At 43.9% G+C, this 23,776-nt stretch overlaps 1 long non-coding RNA gene across 1 annotated transcript; it reads left to right on the forward strand.

Annotated features, from left to right (window-relative positions):
- The first annotated feature begins 1,597 nt into the window (after positions 1-1,597).
- LOC116460370 (uncharacterized) lies at positions 1,598-14,733 on the forward strand. The gene is made up of 2 exons (XR_004245781.2): positions 1,598-1,822; positions 13,663-14,733. It is a non-coding gene; the product is annotated as an uncharacterized LOC116460370 (long non-coding RNA).
- The last annotated feature ends 9,043 nt before the right edge of the window (positions 14,734-23,776 follow it).

The raw sequence follows: 23,776 nt of genomic DNA on the forward strand, positions 1-23,776 counted from the left end.
CCTATAGTCCCAGCTAGTCGGGAGGCTGAGACAGGAGAATCACTTGACCTGGGAGGCAGAGGTTGCAGTGAGCAGAGATCAAACCACTGCACTCCAGCCTGGGAGACAGAGTGAGACTCTGTCTCAATAAATGAATGAATGAATGAATGAATGAATGAATAAATAAATAGATTTGACTAAAAGGTTGGAGAGTGGGTTGAGAGGATAAGTTGGGAGGCAGGAAAAACTGAGGAATGTATTCACCAATCTTATGAAGAGATGAAGGCGCACCCAAGAGAAGTGAAACCATATGTCCACACAAACACTTGAGCAAGAACTGCTATAGGCTGAACGTGTGTGTCTCCCCCTAATTCCTATGTTGAAATCCTTACCCCCAAGGTGATGGTATTTGGAGGCGGGGCCTTCGTGAGGTGATTGGGTCCTAAGAATGGAGCCCTCATGAATGGGGTTACTACTTTATAAAAGAGGACCCAGAGCGTTCACTGCCCCCTTCTGCCATATGAGGACACAGTGAGAAGGTGCCATCATGTACCAGGAAACAAGTCCTCAGCTCACACCAAATCTGTAGGTACCTTTTCTTGAACCTGCAGCCTCCAGAACGGTGAGAAATAAATTTCTGTTGTTTGTAAGCCGTCCAGCTGTGGTATATTCCTATAGCAGCCCAAATGGATTAAGACAGGAATGTGCATAGCCACACTATTCATAGTCCCCCCAAAGTGGACACAACCCTGATGTCCGTGGGCAAACAAAAGCATACTGTTATGTAACCATGAATGGATAAACAAAAGCACTATATCCATACAAGAGGATATTGTCCAGCCATAAGAAGGAATAAAGTGATGACACTGATGTGTGCTACAACATGGAAACCTTTCAACAAACTTGAAAACCTGCTGATTGAAAGAAGCCAGTGACAAAAGACCACATATTGTTGGATTCCATTTATACGAAATGTCCAGAACAGAGACACCTAGAGAGAAAAAAAGGAGATTTGTGGTTGCCAGGGAGAGGGGAAGGGGAGATGAGGAGTGGCTGCTCATGGATATGGGGCTTCTTTTGGGGTGATGGCATGTTCTGGAATAAGATAGCGGTGATGGTTCTATAACTTTGTGAATACACTAAAAACTACTGAATTGTATGCTTTAAAAGGATAAATATTATGGCAGTGAATTATATCTCAGTTTTTTTAAATGTAAAAAGAAGACCAAGCATCACAGCTCATCTGTAGTCTGTGCTTTGGGAGGCCAACGCAATAGGATTATCTGAGGCCAGGAGTTCAAAAACCAGTCAGACCAACACAGACCCCACCTCTACAACAAATTTAAAGAATAGCTCGGCATGGCGGAGTATGCCTATAGTCCCAGCTAGTGAGGAGGCTGAAGCGGGAGGATTCTTGAGCTCAGGAGTGCAAGGCTGCAGTGAGCTATGATCACACCACTGCACTCCAGCCTGGGCAACACAGCAAGATCCTATCTCTTAAAGAAAATAAAAAGTAAAAAGAAGAGAGGGAAAGAGAAAAAGATGATGGGAGCCGGGACAAAGATAATCGTGAGGATGGATGAAGCAGGTTTTAGAACTTATAGAAAAAAAAAGGAATAGAGTGTGCCAACAGGCTAGATATAGAGTGTGAGAGAGAAGAGTGGAGGCTGGTTCTCAGGCCCCAGAAGCATAAGCCTGCGTGGAGCGCAGCGTCACTGAGCAAGACGGGTGTGGAGGATGAGAAGCGGGGCCGCAAGATGGGAAGGGAAGCTGTGTGGAGACGGTGCCCTAAACATGCTGCCTTGAGGAGGGACCTTTACATGGGGTGGCCGGGCACAGCCAGGTAAGTGGAACGAAGCCACAGTCAGGGGAATCATCAGGCCACCCTCCCGTCTGCTCCCCTGTGTGCTGGGCTCTGCAGCTCCCTCCATCCCAGCTCCTTTCTTGCCTTATTTACAGGGGTGCTATCTCCTCTAGCGAGCACGCCTTCCCCACCTTCCCCACCCCAGGCTGGACCCTGGGCTCATCTTTATCTCTGCAATGGCTACATGGGATTGAGAGTGAGTGCCTCCCAGTCTGTGTGCCCTACTAGGACAGGGATCTACTTGGTTTTTGTTTGTTTGTTGTTTGTTTTCAACTTCATAACCAGACTAAGTTCTGGTACATGGCAGGTAGACGAGACATGGTTACTGAACTGGACTAAAATTTTATTTAGAGTTGGTCCATTCTCTTAATTACCTATCTGACCCTCATTCTTAGGCTACGATGGCCAAAACCCCATGTGGCATTCCAGGTGTGGACGTGCCACAAGGCAGTTGTGTGTGAGAGAGACCACAGCGTGGGGTTAACTGGGCTGGTTCCCAGTCTTGGTTCTGCCCTGAGCTCATGTTTCTCTTCAGCCGGGTGAACATAAATATCTCTAGGACTTCATTAATCCCCTATAAAGTAAGGCCTGTGCTAGATGTCCCTGGAGACTGTGCCATCTGGTGGAACTTCCTGTAACGATAGAAATGTTCTGTCTGTGCCGTCCCACATGGGAGCCACGCAGGACACATGGTGACAGCACTGGGACCGTGTGCCGCGTGGCCAAGAGCAGCTCAGCTCTAAAGTCTCCCCCAGCTTTATGATGTCACTTCCTGTATCTTCTCTACACATTCTTTCCTGCAGCCTGTTGTTTTTAAGTTTTTATGTAGGAAAGTAGAAAACTCAGAATATGTTTTATCAGGTTTTTGTTTGGTGAAGTGTCAACATGTTTATAAGAGAGTTAAAGATAAAGAAAACCTTTTGGGTTATTTTGGAGAATTGAGGGCAAGAAAAAAGGCTCCCTAACTGCAGGGAAAGGGGAGGCAAGTCATGAGCTCTGAGAGGGTCTGGCAGTGTCTGTGAACACATGAGATGTGCCTGTCACCCCAACTCTGCCAAGGCAGCATGCAAACAGCCCCTATTGCACCTCCGCTTTCTGCCTGGAGGCCCAAGCGACTGAAGGCTGTCGCAACAGCCCAGCTGCTGGGAAATGCCAATTTGGAACCCCAGGACTTACTGCCAAACCTATGGGCCCATCCCCTGTACATGTAAAAGTACACCCACCCCGACAAAGACACACTATCTATAGGAGTGTTTCCCAACTGGGGGCAATTTTGCCCCCCGGGGACATTTGGTTGTCACAAATGAGGGAGGGGGTGCTACTGGCATCTAGTGGGCAGAGGCCAGGGATGCTGCTAAACCTCCCACAGCCCACAAGACAGCCTCCACAATGGAATTATCCAGCTGCCCCAAACCTCAGTAGTGCTGAGGTTGTGATACCCTGATTTATGGCAGCGTTCCCTCTGAAAATACAAAGCTCTATTACTTGGATCCCTGGAGCAGAAGTCACTTTTTAATAAACAAAATGGCTTATTTTCAGACAATTTCATCATCTGGTTCTCTTTATTAACTATGAATAAGGCCAGCAGTTCTTTTTGTTTCCTGTTATTTACGTCATATACAATTTATTAGTATCTCAGTTAGGTAGAGTGCAAATGACATAACCAATTAAGTGAAAAAAAGAATCATCACAACATTTTAAAAATTATATTGATCAATGGAAACACTCAATCTTATATGAGAGGCATATTTTTCTACTTTGTTCTTGCATAATTTTGACTTTCTTTTCCTACTTTCATAGGAAAAAATATATATTCATATATTTGTATACATTTTAAATGGGCTATATTTTGTAATTACAACTAGGCTGTAAAAATGCTAGTATTTATAAATGCAGTTAGATAATATTTACCAGACAATATCATCAAGTATTTAATATTTAGATTCAAGAACTTCATACATATTAATTAACTATAAGCAGTCTTGCAAGATAATATTTTCTGGTTTCACTGAGGGAAACCAAGACGTAATAAGGGATAAGCGGTTCCCTCAAGGCTGTAAGAAGGAGCAAGTTCCAAATATTCCTGTACTTCTATTTCTTCGGTCTCTGTATACAAATTAGCAAATAATTACTTTTTAGTTTTAATAGCTCAGCTTTTCACTGTTTTTTAAAATTGAGTTTCATTGAGGTATAATAACATTAAAATTAAAAGATACAGTTTTTTTTTTTTTTTTTTTTTTGAGACAGAGTCTCGCTCTGTCACCCAGGCTGGAGTGCAGTGGCGCAGTCTCGGCTCACTGCAAGCTCCACCTCCCGGGTTCACGCCATTCTCCTGCCTCAGCCTCTCCGAGTAGCTGGGACTACAGGCGCCCGCCACCACGCCCGGCTAATTTTTTTGTATTTTTAGTAGAGACGGGGTTTCACCGTGGTCTCGATCTCCTGACCTCGTGATCCACCCGCCTCGGCCTCCCAAAGTGCTGGGATTACAAGAAAAGATACAGTTTAATGAGTTATGACTATTGTCTTTAAACTTATTGTTTACAGCAAAATTTGTTAAATGTACAATAAAAATAGATTCAGAGGTGCAGTCTGACTACAGAGCATCTTAGTATATGGCAAAGACCACAGTTGTTCAGTAAGTCAATAAAATCTCAATAATTTTGTCACATTGGGAGAAAGTCCAGTGTGACTGAATAGGAAGAAGTTTGAATTGAGAATGTCTGTAGTTTTGTTATGAATTAGGAGTTAGGGTATCCTGCTATGAAGTCACAGTACAACTGACTTTGCTTTTGAATCTCGCTGTCTTCATCCGGACGGGGATGGAGACTAAAAGAGGATTAGACTAAAAGATCTCTCTGGTTCCTTGCAGCCCAAATGTGCTGTGGCTTCCAGTCCATGCTTTCAGAACAGTCACCCCGGCCACTCCCTCCTGGAATTCCTCCTCCCCGCCTCCCCTGCCGTCCCTCCACACCCTTCTGCGTTTCCTCCTCCTGCTGCTCTTCCTTGACCTCCTTCCCAGCCTCTTCTGAAATGTGGGAATTCCGCAGGCTTTACCCCGGCCCTCTGATCCTGGCACTGCCCCCTCTTCATGGCGGTAGCAGCCTCCTGCCTGCTGGTAATGCCCGAGTCTGTGTCTCCGCCCCAGCTTCCCCTCCCCGACTCCCGTGGCCCCGGGAAAACATCAGACGGCCTCAGGATATTTGTCCATGGGTGTCCAGAGGCACGTCCGACTCCCCACGCCCAGACAGACTCCTCTCCTTCTCCCTCCCACCCCACATACTGTTTCTCTCCCCGTTTTCCTTGTTTAGGTGAAAAGCACCAGCACTCATTTGAATCTCAGAATAACTCCCGGGGGTGTGTTCTTCCTGCCACACGGAATCTTTATACTACACATGAAACAACTAGGCTTAGGGAAGTGGAGGGGCATGTCTAAGCCACACAGCCCGCCAGTGGTGGAGACTGGATTTAAAATCAGGGGTGTCTGACTCCAAGGCTAGGGCCCTTGACCACTGCCCTACACCCCAGCATGTGCCCCAGCCGGGTCCCTGGTGCTGTCCTCAATGCCTCCCCCTCACCGCTCACTGCCGCCCCATTGCCAGGACCTGAGACTCACAGGGCTCTCAGCTCAGCTCCCCTGAGGACCTCTACCCCTGGCTCCGTTCACCCACCCTCATCCTGGCCTGGATACATCCATCTCCTAACCAGTCTCCCATCCTCCTCTCTTCAAGCCACACCTTAAGTTGAGAAAAGGTTCTGTTCCTACAACATGGATCAAGCCACTCCCTTGCTTGAAACACTCCAGTGGCCGTCCACAGCTTCTGGGACAAGAGCCAGACTTTTCACTTGGCAGCAGCCTCTCCATCTTCCTCTCCAGCCTTACCGTCTGATCTCATTATTTCTGGATTCCATATCTGCAAATTCACCTCTTCACTAAAATGTATTTGTAAACCAAATCAATACTTGTGGCTTCACGGTCATTCAGAGACTTGTACAGAGCAGGGAAAAAATCTGAGTAGTCCAAGGCACCTGTTCCCAGCTGAGGTGAAGCAAGGTGACCTCTCTGCCTTCTTGTCCTAGCTCACACTATAAACAAGTGCTCTTTCCTGCTGTCTATCCAGAGCCATGCTTTGCATTTTTGTTCTTCTTTTGGTGATTTTGCTGTTTAAAATGCCCCCAGGCACGGTGCTGAAGTGCTGTCTACTGTCTCTGAGTGCAGGAGGCTGCGATGTGCCTGTGGAGACAGTACCTGTGCTGGATGAGCTGCCTTCAGCGCGAGTTGTAGTGCTGTTGGCAGTAAGTTCAGTGTTAATGAATCAACAGCCAGGTACATCGAGGCCACGGAAGAGGAAATGCACTTCTGCAGGCCCTTCTAGAAAGTGCTTCTATAGTAGGTTGTGAAACTACAGAAAAGAAGGAAAAGCAGCTAAATTTGTGGATTCGTGAGATGATGTCTGATACAGTTTGGATGTCTGTCCCATCCAAGTCTCATGTTGAAATGCGATCCTCAGTGTGGGAGATGGGGCCTGGTGGGCGGTGTTTGGGTCATGGAATGTGGTCCCTCATGAATGGCTTGGAGTCATATAGGGAAAAGAAAGAGAGATCAGACTGTTACTGTGTCTATGTAGAAAGGGAAGACATAAGAGACTCCATTTTGAAAAAGACCTGTACTTTAAACAATTGCTTTGCTGAGATGTTGTTAATTTGTAGCTCTGCCCCAGCCACTTTGCCCCAACCTGAAGCTTACAAAAAACGTGTGTTGTATGAAATCAAGGTTTAAGGGATCTAGGGCTGTGCAGGACATGCCTTGTTAACAAAACATGTTTACAGGCAGTACACTTGATAAAGGTCATCGCCATTCTCTAGTCTCAATAAACCAGGGGCACAGTGCACTGCAGAAAGCCGCAGGGACCTCTGCCCTGGAAAGCGAGGTATTGTCCAAGGTTTCTCCCCATGTGATAGTCGGAAATACGGCCTCGTGGGATGAGAAAGACCTGACGTCCCCCAGCCCGACACCGTAAAGGGTCTGTGCTGAGGTGGATTAGTAAAAGAGGAAAGCCTCTTGCCGTTGAGATGGAGGAAGGCCACTGTCTCCTGCCTGCCCCCGGGAACTGAATGTCTCCGTATAAAACCTGATTGTACATTTGTTCAATTCTGAAATAGGAGAAAAACCGCCCTGTGGTGGGAGGTGAGACATGTTTGCAGCAATGCTGCTTTTGTTATTCTTTACTCCGCTGAGATGTTTGGGTGGAGAGAAACATAAATCTGGCCTACGTGCACATCCAGGCATAGTACCTTCCCTTGAACTTCATTATGACATAGATTCTTTTGCTCACATGTTTTTTGCTGACCTTCTCCTTATTATCACCCTGCTCTCCTACTACATTCCTTTTTGCTGAAATAATGAAAATAATAATCAATAGAAACTGAGGGAACTCAGAGACCAGTGCCGGTGCAGGTCCTTGGTATGCTCAGCACCGGTCCCTGGGCCCACTGTTGTTTCTCTATACTTTGTCTCTGTGTCTTATTTCTTTTCTCAGTCTCTCGTCCCACCCGACTAGAAATACCCACAGGTGTGGCGGGGCAGGCCACCCGCTTCAGAGTCATCCCTGCAGTAATGAATGAGTTCTCGCTCTTCTGAGTTCCCATGAGAACTGATTGTTAAAAAGAGCCTGGCATCTCCTCCTCTCTCTCTTGCTTCCTCTCTCACCATGTGACTCGCCGGCTCCCCTGCGCCTTCTGCCATGAGCAGAAGCGGCCTGAACCTCTTAGCAGAAGCAGATGCTGGCACCATGCTTCCTGTACAGCCTGCAGAACCAAGAGCCAAATAAACATTTCTTTATAAATTACCCAGCCTAGGTGTTCCTTTATAGCAATGCAAAGACTGACAATAAATGATTTTTTTTTTTTCAAAAAGTGTGGTAGCAACATTGTTGTGAGTCTGAAAGCCAAAGAAGTTTACAGTCAGGAAAATGTCAAGCCCTTCTCAGCTGGCGCTGACTGGCTCCCATGTTCCAGAAGGTGATACAATGTGAAAAAGGTTAAACCTGCAGGGCAGGCGAGGCGGGTTCTGCAGATCAGGAGGCTGTGGGAGAATTGTAAAAACACCCGCTGAGTGCTATACAGGGAAAGAGTTATGCGGAAGGGCAGGTTCTCAATGCTGATGAGACCTGCGTGCTCTACTAGGATGTTGATAAACAAACCTACGTAACACAAATGGTGTTTCAGCTGATGAAAACGTTGTGACCAGACGCTCACAGAACCCAACCCATGCTTTCTCCAGGAGAAATAGCTCAGTATTTGCTAGTTCAGGGTTTGAAGCACGTTCGTAGAACATAACTACCTGAAATCACAAGAATTGGCTGTGCTTCCCACTACCCTTACCCCAGGGGGTCCAGTCCCATTGAACTCTATGTAGTTGCCTGAAGATGCTTCTCCTGGGGTGCCCTCTCCTCTCCATCTAGTCACCCAGATCCATCCTTTAAGCCTCAGCCCCAGTGATGCCCAGGAAGTCTCTCTGGACCCTCCCCTAGGGTGGCTAAGAATCTCCTCTTCAGCGCCAGGTGACACGCCCTGCACACACCTCTGGCTCAGCGTGCATCACAGCAGCGAGATCGGTCACACACTCCTCTGCCTCCCCCACCAGCTGCTTCAAGGCAAGGCTCTTTCTCCTCCCTTCCTCCCTCCCTTCCTTCCTTCCTTCTTTCCTTCCCTCCCTCCCTCCCTTCCCCTCTTCCTTCCTTCCTTCCTTCTTTCCTTCCCTCCCTCCCTCCCTTCCCCTCTTCCTTCCTTCCTTCCTTCTTTCCTTCCCTCCCTCCCTCCCTTCCCCTCTTCCTTCCTTCCTTCCTTCCTTCTTTCCTTCTTTCCTTCCTTCCCTCCCTCCCTTCCCCCCTTCTTTCTTCCCTCCCTCCCTCCCTTCCCCCCTTCCTTCCTTCCTTCCATCTCTCCCTCCCTCCCTCCCTTCCTTCCTTCCCCCCCCCCGACATATGTATGTATGTATATTAGTATATGTGTATGCATATAGACATGTTTGGGGAGGTGGTGAAAAACAATACTTCAAGATATTTCTTATGTTGCACTTTCATTTCTAAATTAACCTACCGTATCATGCCTATTTAATTGATTTGATGTTGTGTTCTGGAATTTAGCACAGAACCTGGCCCAAAGAAAGGACAATAAATATTTGCTGAAAAAAAGCAAAAAGCTTAACAATTCTATTCATTTTACCTAACTGAAGTTCCTTGTGTCATGAATTTTTAATAAATAGTTTAAAATTAACATGTTAAGAGCATGTTCCCTTAAATAGTTTAAGTAATTCCTCTGCCCCCTCTCTTTTTAATTTGAGCTATATCTATAATAAAATTTTGTTGAGCGAAATAAACTCCAGCTTAATCCAAATTGAATAATTAAAAATGTGGAAGGAGTGGTCTGAATTAATGAGTTTTCTCAGTGTAATTCTAGAATATTGAGCCAGAGGACATCTTAATTTACACGCGTGTTAATTAGGCTCTTCCAGGTTAGCCTAGGAGACAGGAGGGAAAGAACAGAGAGAGCCTCAGCAGGCTGCTGGGGCCTGAAAGGAAGGTCATTCACAGGCAGCCCGGGCGTGGTTTCAACGGCAACTCTGAGATGCAAGACCAGCTGCCTCCACTGAGCTGGCATGTGCTGCTCCAGGAGGGGGGCTGCTGTCACAGAGCCCCGGCCACCTCAGCCGCTGCCTGGCCATGGTTTGTCCTGACTCATTACTTCTACCACTGCTTTCTCTGCCTGCTATCTGCTTCGGTCCAGACTAGCGAGTGCTGATGGTCCCTACAGTTTCACATTCAAATCCCTCTGCAAAGAAAGCATCCGATTGCTTCAGATAGTCACTCTCCTTCCTGCTGGACTGAGATCTCGCATTGATTTCTCTCCTGAGATAAAGGCCTCCCTCTAAATGAGCTTCCCTTCAGCCCAACATCTTCTCCTTGGGCCCGGACAGTGAGAAGACACAGTCCACTTTCTCAGGAGACCTGTGGGCACAGGACACGCTCAAGTTATACCACTGGGAGCCCCTTTCTGAGTCAACAGAAGCAGAAACTGACGCCTGAGAAGTTAGGAGCTCCTTCCTAGGAGCGTGCCCTTCAAAGCCCCCTGTTATCTAGGTCTCTGAAGCACATCACTGCCCCGGTATCGAGAAGTCTCGTCTCTTCAGCTTGTATTTTTTTAAATCTGCTTCAGATGTTTGGGTTAAGCCTGCAAAGTCTGGATGAACATCCACACCTGGTTTATGGGATGTTTACACATGTTTCTTTTATCAAAATTATTTGTGGTTAAAATTTAAGGTTGCCTGATATCACTAGAACACTGAAATGTGGGCCCACAATACAGTATTTATTTTCATTTGTTTTCATTAATCTAAATAAATGAGGGGTTGCTTTAAAAATAAATATGTAACACTACAAGAGAAACTGGTATGAAGCTTACCGGAAGCCACCATTACTTAAAAGCTATTAGTACTGTTTTGTCTTAGAATTTCAAAGCAAGGTAATATGTAACATGGCATTTACTCAATTAATATTTATTGAGAACCAACTATATTCCAGGCACTGTTCTAAGTGCTGGGAATACAATAGTGACCAAGACAAACACATTCCTGCTTTCATGAAAGTTAAATAGTATGTGTTCAATCAACCTGTTTCCCCATTTTTTAGAACAATGAAGAGCAGGGAAGGGGTGGAATGAGGGTCAAAAGTAAGTCCTAGAGTCCTGCCCCAAAGTTTTCCAATTACAGTATAAAGGAACAACCTTATGCCACCAAATTCGCAATTTGAACATTGAAAACAGCAATTACCTCATGTTAAGCAAGCTGTGAGTCCCTGCTTTCTGATATTTCGTAATCCTGCTATCATCTATGAAACATCATAATTATAATAATAAAAACCGGAAACAGAGAAAGGGAGCATTCTGACATCCAATTAAAAACTAACACTAAATAAGTCAAACTCCCCACAGAGTTTTAGATATGAAAATTGAAAATCTGATCTAAAATTTATATGAGGTGAAAAGGACCAAGAAAAGCCAAGACATTCTTAAGAAGAAAGAACTAAATAAAAGAAATTAACTTACAGATATAAAAACTTAATATAAAGCTACAAGAATTAAGGGAGTAATGTTGAAACAAGAATAGAAAATAGACCAATGGAAAAGAACAGAGCCTAAAAACAGACCCACACATGTGTGGACACATATCTGTGACAAAGGAAATACTATAGATTAGTGATTAAAAATATATTTAAGAAGTTAATCCTGACAGATCAATTAGATAGCCATATGCAAAAAGAAAATCTGGAAACATATCCTAAACTACCCACAAAAATCAATTTCAGAAGGAATGTAGCTTTAAACAGCCTGGGCAACATAGTGAGATCCCATCTCTACGAAAAATACAAAAAAATTAGCTGAGCATGGTGGTGCACGCCTGTAGTCCCAGCTACTTGGGAGGCTGGGTGGGGGGATTGCTTCAGTTTGAGAGGTTGAGGCGAGCTATGATCATGCCAGTGCACTCCAGCCTGGGTGACAGAGTGAGGCCCTATCTCTAACAATAGATAGATAGATAGATAGATAGATAGATAGATAGATAGATAGATAATAGATAGATAGATAGATAGATAGATAGATAGATAGATAGATAGATAGATAGATAGATAGATACATACATACATACATACATACATACATACATACACACACACACAAATTTCTTTTAAAGAAAGAAGGCCGGGCGTGGTGGCTCATGCCTGTAATCTCAGCATTTTGGGAGGCCCAAGTGGGAAGATTGCTTGAGCTCAGGAGTTCAAGACTAGCCTGGGCAACATAGTGAGACCTCATCTCTTAAAAAAAAAAGAAGAAGAAATAAGATTTAGTGTTCCATAAATGAGTTGAGTGACGTTAGAAAACAATAATCTATTGTATATTTCAAAACAGCTTCAACTTCTAGAATAATTTGAATGTTTTCAGCATAAAGAAAAGATAAATGTTTAAGGTGATGATATCCCAATTACCCTGATTTGATTATTATACATTATATGAATGTACCAAAGTATCACGTTACCCCCAAAATATGTACACCTACTATGTATCAATAAAAACCTGACTATATAAAACCTAATTAATTAGAAGGATTATCTTTACTGCTTCTCCATTTGACAATCCAATTTTGTCAAAATCTGGGGAAATAGAAAAAAATAAATGGCGCCTGATGGTGGATTACTGCAACTTTAGTTCTGTGGTTCCATGCATAAAGAGCCCCATATGCGGGGCCAAAATTCAGACTTGAGCATGTTCTTTGAATAGCTTCTTAAGAAGTTACAATTAGCTGGGCATGGTGGTGGCCCGTGCCTGTAGTCCCAGCTACTTGAGAGGCTGAGGCAGGAGATTCGCTTCTACCCAGGAGGTGGAGGTTGCAGTGAGCGGAGATCACGCCACTGCACTCCAGCCTGGGTGACAGAGTGAGACTCATCTCAAAAAAAAAAGTTATACTTAGGTGTGAATTTTGGCACAGAGGAGTGACAAATGCTCAATAACTTCAGTGTGGTGTAAATGTGGTTTATAGGCTATGTTTTTGATTACTAAAAATAATTCTAGTTTACCTCAAAATCCTTCTCTTTCCCCAAATTAAGTGCCTGGCCAGCTGTCACAAATTACATATTCCGTTTGGTTTTTTTAAAGGTTACATGTTCAAGAGTGTGAAAATAAGATGTTCTCTCTAAAGGCTACTATGCCTGTTCTGTAAATGAACCTGTTAAATGCTGTATTTGCCCAACAGCTTACTATAGAATGTTACTTAATACAATATCATACTTACTACAATTTTTACCATAGGAGTGTAATACGTAAAATTAATCTCTATTTTAGTGGGCCCATGTTTCGTCTTTCACCATCCTTTAAACTGCTGTGGATTTTTTTGTCATGCCTTGAAAGCAAGGAGAAACACTTTAGAGATATCTGGGTTTTTTTCTCATTCCAGAACTTGTGAGTATAATCATATTTGCTTGATATTTATAGTCATGAACTCCTAAGCTGGCAGCTACAACCAAGAACCAAAAAATGGTGCATTCTGCTTCTTCTAATTCATCTCTGCTAATAAACTATAAGAAGTAAGGAAAATCAGGGAAAATATTTTATTTGGACGGTTTCTATAAACAAAGGACTATAATTCTTGTACATTATTTTTCATTTTTGCTGTTTCTTTGAGCAGTCTTATGTGCCACACAATTATCTAAGGTATTTGTTTTCTATAAGAATTGTTTTAAAAGTATTCTTGTTACCCGAGTAGTTGTATTATATTTCAAAATGTAGGATGATTTTTAAAAGCCTGAGTACTGATCTAAGATGCAATTGTATGAACTCTACTCTGGAGGGAGGGGAGGGTGTCAGTGGAAATTGTAAGACTTTTATTTTTGTGTGTCATGAAATATAGGTAAAAATAATTGTGCAATTCTGCTGTTTAAACAGGAACTATTGGCCTCCTTGGCCCTAAATGGAGGGGCTGATATTTCAAGTTGATTATTTTATCGTAAATTAATCCAACCTAATTTTTTATAATTTGATTGAATGTTTTTCTTGTTAAATGATGTTTAAAAAATGAAAATTGGAAGTTCCTGGTGAAAAGAAAAGCCCCATATGCAATATTCAGTATTATTAAAATAATCAGCACCACCCAGTCAATGACTGGTATTTTATCATTACAGATTTGGCTACTGCGTTCTGTTCATTGCCTCCTTCAACAACCTTTCAGCGCAGTTTGCCTTCACCTCTAACGGGTCACAATTTAGCTTTTCTAGGCTACCCAGGAGGACCTCAACAGCTTTGCCATTGCACACTATCTTTGCAGACAAGATTTTAATCACATCCAACTTTCTGCAGTTGCACAGGGTACCTCAGACCCACATCCCAGATGACATTCCTCAGAAACTCGCAGCTGGAGATGACATCACCTTAGACAACATCACCCTAGCCCAAGACATCGCTATTAGAGATACATCACGTGGACACTAAAGCCTCCACCCCAGTGACACTCTCAAGGTGCTGACAAAATGGACATGGGCATTTGTTGCTTTTCTTCTTTTGAATTAGGAACTCTATTGTGTTTCCTGAATTTACTGTCTCCTTGGCCCATGATCCTGGTATGTTCCTTGCTCTCTGCCAAAACATGCACCCTCCCCTCCACACCTAAAGGAAAATCTGGTAGAAGCTACTACTCTCAATGTCATTCTAAAATTGACGAAGAGTATTATTTTCCCCAAGAGGCAGCTGCTGCAGGTTAGTGAATCCTTTGGACCCTGGGGAGAGGGTCATACACTCCCTAGTGACTTCTACTCCACCCTCCAGCTTTCCACCAGGACCTCCTGCCCTGTCCTCAACTGTAACCACCACAACCACCCCATCCCCTTGGTTACACACAAATATCACCAACCTTTACATGCACTTTACTGACTTCTCAGATCATACCCTCCAACAAGATAACTGCAGGACTTGCCACCATGACCTGAGAAATACACCAAGATATTATTGTCCAATTTTTTTGAGATATATATTTATATATATATATATCTCATACTTTTAACATACTTTGCAATCCACCAAGATATTGGTAGAGACCCTGGAAATTTCGAATATATATCCTCTGCTAATGCCATATAAATGGGAAACTTAGATACAGGCTGGTCTACAAGGACTCCTTATACTTCGATTTTTGTTCCTCCTTTCAACTCTCATAAAAATATTTTCTATACTATTTAGGGCAAATGATGGCCTTCTTTCTAAGTCTCACCCATCATCGCTGCAAAGGTGCCTTAGTTTGATGTATTGACCATGTTTCTGGCGTCTATAAAGTCGATGTTTTAACATCTGTCCTACAGGCATACACCAAACATTCCTTGATCTGGAAAACCCAACAATATGCTTTGCTTCAGCCTAGGCCTCCCTTGTCACCTCCTCTGTGCCACCCCCCATTCCTCAGGAGTCCTCCTCCTCCCAGGGGTGCACTTTTCAAATACAAACCAACCAATCCAGAGCCCACACCCCAACCACCTCCTTTATTGGTCTCTCACATGCTGGGCCACTATCCACTTTCCCTAATCACCCAAAGTCAGGTACCAGACAACTAGGGATAGCCCCTATACCCCAGAGCCTGCTGAAATGAGCAAACTGGCCAATCCTGAGCCTATTTACTTTGCCTTCCTGTTTCTTCCCATGGAAACCACAAAAAAAGGCTCTTGTCCACAGCCCCTCTCTCGCTCTGCCTCCTGCTTCCCCGTGCGGCCCTGTGGTGTGGTGCACACCTTCCTCTTGGGAACTGTGCGAAACTATCTCCTAATCCTCTCTGTTGGCCTTAGTATACCTCAAATTTTTTGTATTGATACACTTTTTTTCGTGGGTTTTTGTTTGTTTTTTGTTTTTGAGACGGAGTTTCACACTTGTCTCCCAGGCTGGAGTGCAGTGGCACGATCTTGGCTCACTGCAACCTCCGCCTCCCGGGTTCAAGTGATTCTCCTGCCTTGGCCTCCTGAGTAGCTGGGATTACAGGTGCGCACCACCACGCCTGGCTAATTTTTGTGTTTTTAGTAGAGATGGGGTTTCACCATGTTGGCCAGGCTGGTCTCGAACTCCTGACCTCAAGTGACCTGCCCGCCTTGGCCTCTCAAAGTGCTGAGATTACAGGCGCGAGGCACCATGCCCGGCTGACACACTGTTTTCTTTTAAACAGCTGGGAAACCTCTTACCCTCATCACCGGTGCCAGGGGCCAGCTTCAGGAGGGCAGCGCTCACCTGCTTTACTTCCAGATCCCCACCTGCAGCCTGGAGCCTCCCTCTGACCTGTTTGTTGGACTTGTTTCAAAAAGGTGGCCATGGTTTCTTTTTTTCCTTCCTCGGCCCTGATTAATTTCAACAGAAGAAAATGTATCCCCTCTAGTTTGTGATGGAATCCAAGCTTAATTAGCCATTCATGGTGCTAAACTGTCCTGCACTGGATGACCCAATCGCGTCTGATTTTCCAAGCTTGGCTCTCAGACCATCCTGGTGGAGGAAATGCTATAGCAGTCTGCCCAATCTGAATGCAAATCCAGAATAGTCGTTTCTTTTGTTGTTACACAGCTATGAGTGCAATTTTTAAACTGCTGCTGCTCTACAGCCTGCCTGCCTTATGCTCTTTCCTGGGCACCCAGGGAAGTGAGAGCTTCCACTCCAAAGCAGAGGTCCTAGTGACACTAAGTCAAGTAATAATCTCTCCAGCTGGACCTCATGCACTCACATGGACAACACACTTCTCTCCTTCAGTGATCATCATCCTTGTACCATGTTGGTGGCATGCTCTAATCATGACTCAACATCTGGTTGTCAATTGCTATGTAACAAACCACCTCAACATTCAGTGGCTTGAATTGAAAGCAGGGTCTTGAAGAGATATTTGCACATTTCACGCTCCTAGCAGAATTATTTACAACAGCCAACAGGCAGAAGCAACCCAATGTCCAACAACAGATGAGTGGATAGCCAAAACGTAGTCCATCCACACAATGAAATATGATTCAGCCTTAACAAGGAAGGAAGTCCCGCCACGTGCTACAACATGGATGGACCTTGAGGACACGACGCTAAATGAAGCCGGGCACAAAAGGACACATACTGTGTGATTCCACTTTATAGAGTACCAAAGAGAATCAAACTCACAGAGACAGAAAGTAGACTGGGGTGGCCAGGGACTCGGGGAGAGAGGAAAGAGCAGTTATTGTTTAAAGTGTACAGAGTTTCTGTACCCTCTGGGAAGAAAGTTTGGGAAGATGAAAATGTTCTGGAAACGGTTAATGGTGATTTTACGTTGTTTATATTACCACGATTTGTAAAAGAGCAGCTGCGCTGAGAAAGAGCATGCTTGTCATTGGCAGCTGTCTGAGATTTTCGGTGCCTCTTACTGGCTTGTTAAGAAGAAGGCAGATTCCTCTCCCCGTCTGCTTCTTTCATTATAAAATTCCCATTTCCATTTTGCCTCTAGGTAGAAGCTCACGGAATTCAAATGGGAAATGATGATGGCAGGATTTTCCTGCCGAAAAGAGGTGTCTCAAAAGAAAACATATTGTAACATGGAGAAATGAAATCCTCCAAAGCGAGCTTTATGAACTGAATTACCCATAACGGACTTACCTCTAGTGTCAGTATTTTTCTGCTGCTCCTTTGGGCTTCTGGTGCCTGCGTAACTAAAAGAGCAGGACATCGTGCTGCTTAGTGGGCTTTGCAGTGGGAAGCGGGAACGTCTACCTGCATGAGCACAGGGCACTCTGCCAGAGCCCGGGCACATTCCCCTAGGCACAGGAGTACGGAAGAAGTCTCCAGTGCGTAGGTTAGGAAATAGGCCTTCAGCATGAGCTTACCACAGCATTTTTAAGGAAAAAACTAGTGGCTTAAAATAATATTCCACTGTTTTTTTTTTTTTTTTGAGATGGCGTCTCACTCTGCCGCGCAGGCTGCAGCGCAGTGGTGCAATCTCGGCTCACTGCAAGCTCCGCCTCCCGTCTTCCCGTCATCCTCCTGCCTCAGCCTCCCGAGTAGCTGGGACTACAGGTGCCCGCCATCACGCCCGGCTAATTTTTTTGTATTTTTAGTAGAGACAGGGTTTCACCGTGTTAGCCAGGATGCTCTCGATCTCCTGTCCTCCTGATCCACCCGCCTCAGCCTCCCAAAGTGCTGGGATTACAGATATTCCACTATTTTTGTTATCATAATTGTGTGGACTCACTGGATTCAGCTGGGTGATTTGCACTTGGAGTCTCTCGCGGGGCTGCCGTCTTCTGAAGGCTGGACGTCCCACATGGCTTCTTTACTAATACATCTGGTGCTTCAGCTGGGACAGCTGGCGGCTGCACAGGCATCTCGCTCTTTCCACACAGGCTCCCCATATGGTTAGTTTGAGCCTGGTGATTTTAAAGTAGTTGAACTTAGATGGCAGCTGGCTTCCCTCAGAGTAAATAGGCCAAGATACCCAGGTGGAAGCTGTAAGGTTTCTAATGACCTAGTCTTGGATTTCACACCAAGACGGCTTCCGTCATATTCTGTTGGTCAAAAATAAGCCACACGGTGGGGCATGGTAGCACACACCTGTAACGCCAACACTTTGGGAGGCCAAGACGGGTAGAACACTTGAGCCCAGGAGTTCAAGACCAGCCCGGGCAACATGGTGAAACCCCGTCTCTACAAAAGAATACAAAAATTAGCCAGGCATGGTGGCATACCTCTGTGGTCTCAGCTACTTGGGAGGCTGTGGTGGGCGATCTCTTGAGCCCAGGGAAGTTGAGGTTTTAGTGAGCCATGATCATGCCACTGCACTCCAGTCTGGGTGACAGAGTGAGACCCTGTCTCAAAAAAATAAAAGCTACAGGTCAACCCAGATTCAAGGGGATAGGATTACACAAAGTCACAGATTCAGGAAGGTATAATTTACTGGGGAACCGTCTTTGGAGACTAGCTACCACAATCTGTCACCATCTTTTAGATAAGATGATCAACATATTTCTGAGTATACTTTAGATTTCCACTATCAGTGCATTTTCTGCAACTTGCCATCTTAGCACTGAAGATCCTGCACCCCAGGAAATATCTATCAGTCTTTGTCAAACCAGGATGATTGGTCACCCTACTTTTAGACTTCCTCATTTTCATGAACTCAATGTTGCATAAGGTTGATCTTCCAAAAACATGTATCTGCCTTAAAATTGTGATTTCCATCCTGATGAGGTCTCCTCATATTCCTCTGTCTTTCTGGTTTGTATAGGATCCACTTGACTTCAGAGCTGTAAAAATCCAATAACATGACAGTGATGATGCATTCTTTTATTGGCCCACAGTTATTATTTTAATCCAAGATACAGCTGAACACCATATCTTAGGTCTAAAATCTCATACAATAAGCCTTAAAATGTAACTAATATAAATCTGGGAGTTCATATGACCCTGTCTTGGTGGGAGTGACATATTCAAAAAACCAACAATTTGACAAAAAATATAATCTAAAAGCAATTCAAGTTGTATTTGGACTATGAACACCAATATACTATTAGTATTAATAAATACATGCTTGTTACCTTATTACAATAGCATAAAATATCACAAAGTAGAAAGAGTTCTGGGTAGACAGGAGTCCTGCTGAGTAGCTCTGTGCCCTGGGTGGGGGTTATGAGGAAGCATTCCCAGGTCTGCTTCCTCCACCCTGAGGTCACCATTAAAGTTGGAAGATGACTTAAAAATCAGACGGCGTCAGTCTCCTTCAATAGTTTTCTATGGTGTATGTGTTCAGTAAATTCTGGGTCATTGAACGGTCGTGGATAAGCTTAATCTCTCTTAGCCTCAATGTCTACTAACATAGTCCATATTCGGTTAAAGTTGTGAGCATCCATATTCTAAGATTTGTATTGAATATAGATGATAGATTAAAATTTTAGTGACAAATCTTGATGATTCTGTAGGAACTTTTCCATGTGATAAATCTTCTTTTCATGCTATCTTGGCTTCAGCAGAATGGCAACATTACATTTAAAGACAGGCTTTGACACTTTGTGGTGTGTGTGGTGTGTGTGTGTGTGTGTGTGTGTGTGTGTGTGTGTGTGTGTGTGTGTGTGTGTGTGTGTGTGTGTGTGTGTGTGTGTGTGTGTGTGTGTGTGTTTGGAGGCTCCCTCTCTGTTTCCCAGGCTGGATTGCAGTGATGTGATCATATTCACTGAAATCTCCAATTCTTGGGCTCAAGTGATCCTCCCACCTCAGCCTTCCAAGTACCTGGGACTACTGGCGCATGGCACCATGCCCACATCATTTTCTTATTTTTTGTAGAAACAGGGTTGGTTTCCCAGGCTGGTCTTGAACTATGTTGCTCAGGCTGCTCTTGAACTACGTTGCCCAGGCTGGTCCTGAACTCAAGTGATCCTACCAAAGAGCTGGGATTACAGGCGTGAGTCAACATGCCCTGCCCTTGTGTTTCCATTAATGCATTCTATGCTGTCCATCACAGACCCCTACTTCACTTCATCACTTTTTGCTTCAGAGCCCCATGTGTACAATGATTCATGGAGGCATATAGCAGCTCACAGGAGGGTAGGTGTAGCCAAGTAGTATGTACCTAAAGTGAGGAGAGCAATTGCAGAAAGGAAGGTAAATAATGGTTTGAACGGGGCAATGGGAAGGGAAAGAAAGCCAGTCATTCCTCTGAGCTTGTGGGACTTGGAAATAAATGTGGAAGAATTAGCAGGACTTGCTCCAGAAGGCTGCGAGGGAGTCAATGCACTCAGGGAGAGCCAGAAGATAGACTTTTAGGGAGGAAGTTGGGATAAACCTTGAGAACAAGAGGGCTTTAATTACAGTGTAAGAAAGATTTGGGAGGAGTCACTGCAGAGGAAGATTGGGAAAGGGGATGGCAGTGGAAGGATGAGCAGAATGAGATCTCATGGGCATGATCACTGTGAGACAGATCTGGTATTGGTCAGCACCACCTTCACTTCCATCCCTGGTCCCAAGAGCAGCTATGCTACTGGAGTGAGAAGCTGCATCCTCTTCTCCAGAGATAACATAGAGCCCCTTACCACCACCCAAATTGAGAGCTGAGGATGGGCGAATGGGCTCTCCACTGGACTCTGAAGGCACTGTCAAATTAATATCCTGTCCTCAGAGGACCCAACTACTGGGAGCACAAGCTTCTTCCCTAGGTCAACTAATAGTCATGACATACTGTCCTCAAATCTTCCCTGCATCCTGCCACCCCCAGGAAACCATCCCGTGACAAAAGAGCACAGTACTAGTTGGGGTCATAGATATTAGAATTAGTAGGACCTGACATTTGGCAGTTAAGGAACCCTTAATAGGTAAGTTATTAACTGTTTTAACTCTCAGTTTCCTCATCTGTAACATAATAACAGCTCATTATAACAGTACATAGCCTTCTTGAGTGAGAACCTAAATTGAATTCCTTCTTCTGATTTGGTTTGGGCAGTGTCATTTTTGTTGTTGTTGTTGTTGTTGTTTTGTTTTGTTTTTTGAGACAGAGTCTTGCTCTGTCACCCAGACTGGAGTGCAGTGGTGCAATCTTGGCTCACTGCAACCTCCACCTCCCGGGTTCAAACAATTCTCCTGTCTCAGACTCCCCTGTAGTTGGGATTACAGGCATGCACCACCATGCCTGGCTAATTTTTGTATTTTTAGTAGAGACGGGGTTTCATCATGTTGGCCAGGCTGGTCTTGAACTCCTGACCTCGTGAGCTGCCTGCCTCGGCCTCTTGAAGTGCTGGAATTACAGGTGTAAGCCACCGTGCCCGGCCTGGGCAGTGTCATTCTTCTAGAATATGAAGGCATTGGCTTTTCAGCCATAGACATCCAAACCCTGCACTAAGAAGCACTCTGATGTTTGACATTCAAGAAGATGGCAGCGTAGAAGCATCAGGAATCCATCTCCCCATTTAGACAACAATTGCACTGGCAGGATCTCTCAAATGTAACTATTTTGGAACTGTGGTGTCTACTGAAGGCTTGCAACATCCAGGGGAAGACTTGGGTGGTAAATTGTGGTTGATTTTGGCTAATTTCAGCTCTTAGCTCAGTAGCAGCTGTCACCCACCAGTCAGGCAAACAGCTATGCATGTGTGCCTGAGGCAGCTTGCAAAAAGCTTGAAGGAGCCAAGGTGGGTGTAAGGACCCTGTCCTCCAAATAATGGGGATCTTTGCTGTGATTGCTAATTGCTGCTTCTGGTTATGGAGGTGTAGACACAGAGGTGAGCAGCATTGCTGCAACCATCATTTGCACTTTTACAATCCTCATCTCTCTGGCTGAAGCAACTTCCAGGGGAATTAAAGGGCCAGTGCCTGTTTTTGGAGCCTGCTCTTTTTTTCTTCTTTATTTTTCCTTTATTACCCTTTTGGAATACAATATTTAAGAACTAGGACATCAACAACAACAACATACACAGAGGCATTTGGAAAGTCATCACACATGCCCAGGGAAAGGTGCAGGCTCAAAAACAGATCTGAGAAGAACTTAAATTTACAGTTAAGGCTGAACTTTGGCAGACAGACACCCTATCAAGGCAGAGAGTTACAGAGTTACATATTAAGATTCAAATGTCCAGTTTTCAGCAAAAAATCACAAAGCATACAAACTGAAAATTATAACAGATTTTTAAAAATCAATGGAAGCCATCTGTGAGAAAGACTAGATGGTAGACTTACTAAACAAAGAGTTTAAAACAATTATCTTAAAGATGCTCAAAGAGCTTAAAGATGTAGACAAAAATCAAGAAAATGTATGAACAAAATGGAAATATCAATAAAGAGACAGAAAACATGAAAAGGAACTAAAGGAGCTAAAAAGTACAATAACTGAAATGAAATTTTCACTAGAGGACTCAAACACAGATTTGAGCAGGCAAAAGAAAGAATAAGTGAACATGAAGATAGAACAATTGAAATTCTTGTCTCTGAGGACTTGAAGGCCAAAAAGATTACAGAAAAGTGAACAGAGCCTTAGGAACCTCTGGCACATCATGAAGTAAACCAACATATACATTGTTGAGGTTCCAGAAGGAGAAGACAAAAAAAAGGGGCAAAGAGATTATTTGAATAAATAGTGGTTCAAAACTTCCAAAATATGATAAAGACATAAACATAAATATGAACATGAACATAAATTCAAGAAGCTCAATGATCTCAAAAGACCCACACCAAGACACATTATACGCAAATTGTCAAGACAAAGGAAGAATCTTGAAAGCAACAAGAAAGAAGTGACTCCTCCTGTACAATGAATCCCTGGTAAGGTAAGCAGATTTCTCATCAGAAACCTTGGAGAGGCCAGAAGGCAGTGAGTTGATACATTCAGAGTGCTGAAGGAGGAAAAAACAAACAAAACAAAACTGTTGACCAAGAATGTTATATCCAGCAAAACTATCCTTTAAAAATGAGGAAGAAATTAAGACATTCCCAGATAAACAAAAGCTGAGGGAGTTTGTTACCACTAAACCTGCTTAGTCTGTTATGTGTTGCTATAAAGAATGCCTGTTTCTAGGTAATTTTTTTTAATGAAAAAAGAAGTTTATTTGGCTTAGGATTCTCATGTGTGGAAAAGTTCAAGACTGGGCATCTAATGAAGGCATCAGGCTGCTTCCACTCATGGCAGAAGGTGAAGGGGAGCTGGCATGTGCAGAGATCACACAGTGAGAGAGGAAACAAGAGAGGTAGCAGGGAGATGCCAGGCTCTTTTTAACAACCAAATCTCATGGGAGCTAATAGAGTGAGAACTCACCCTCCCTGTGACTGTGTGGGTATTAATCTATTCATGAAGTGTCTGCCTCCATAACCCAAACACTTCCCATTAAACCTCACTTCCCAGCACCACCACACCAGGGATTGAATTTCAACAAGAGGTTTGGAGGAGTCAAACATCCAAACTGTAGCACCTGCCCTGCAAGAAGGGAGTTCTTTAGGTTGAAATGAAAGGGCACTAAACAGTAACTCAAAGCAATGTGAAAAATAAAGATCTCTGGCAAAAGTAAATATATAAACAATAATAAAATAGTATTATTGCAACTTTGGTTTGTTACTTCCACTTTTTATTTTCTACATGATTCAAGAGAGTAATGTGTTTAAAAACTTATTAGTTTATATTTCAGGTGACACAATGCACAAAGATGTCATTTTGTGATATCAATAACTGAAAGGGGGTAGGAACAGAGCTGCATAGAAGCAGAATATTTGTATGCTCTTGAAGTTAAGCTGGTATAAATTCAAACTACAGTGTATGCCTTTTTTTTTTTTTTTTTTTTTTTTTTTGTAGAGATAGAATCTCACTATGTTGCCCAGGCTGTTCTCAAACTCCTGGCCTCAAGTGATCGTCCTGCCTTGGCCTCCCAAAGTGCTACAATTACA

Source organism: Hylobates moloch, unplaced genomic scaffold, assembly GCF_009828535.3.
Source record: "Hylobates moloch isolate HMO894 unplaced genomic scaffold, HMol_V3 SCAFFOLD_20, whole genome shotgun sequence".
Lineage (NCBI taxonomy): Eukaryota > Metazoa > Chordata > Mammalia > Primates > Hylobatidae > Hylobates > Hylobates moloch.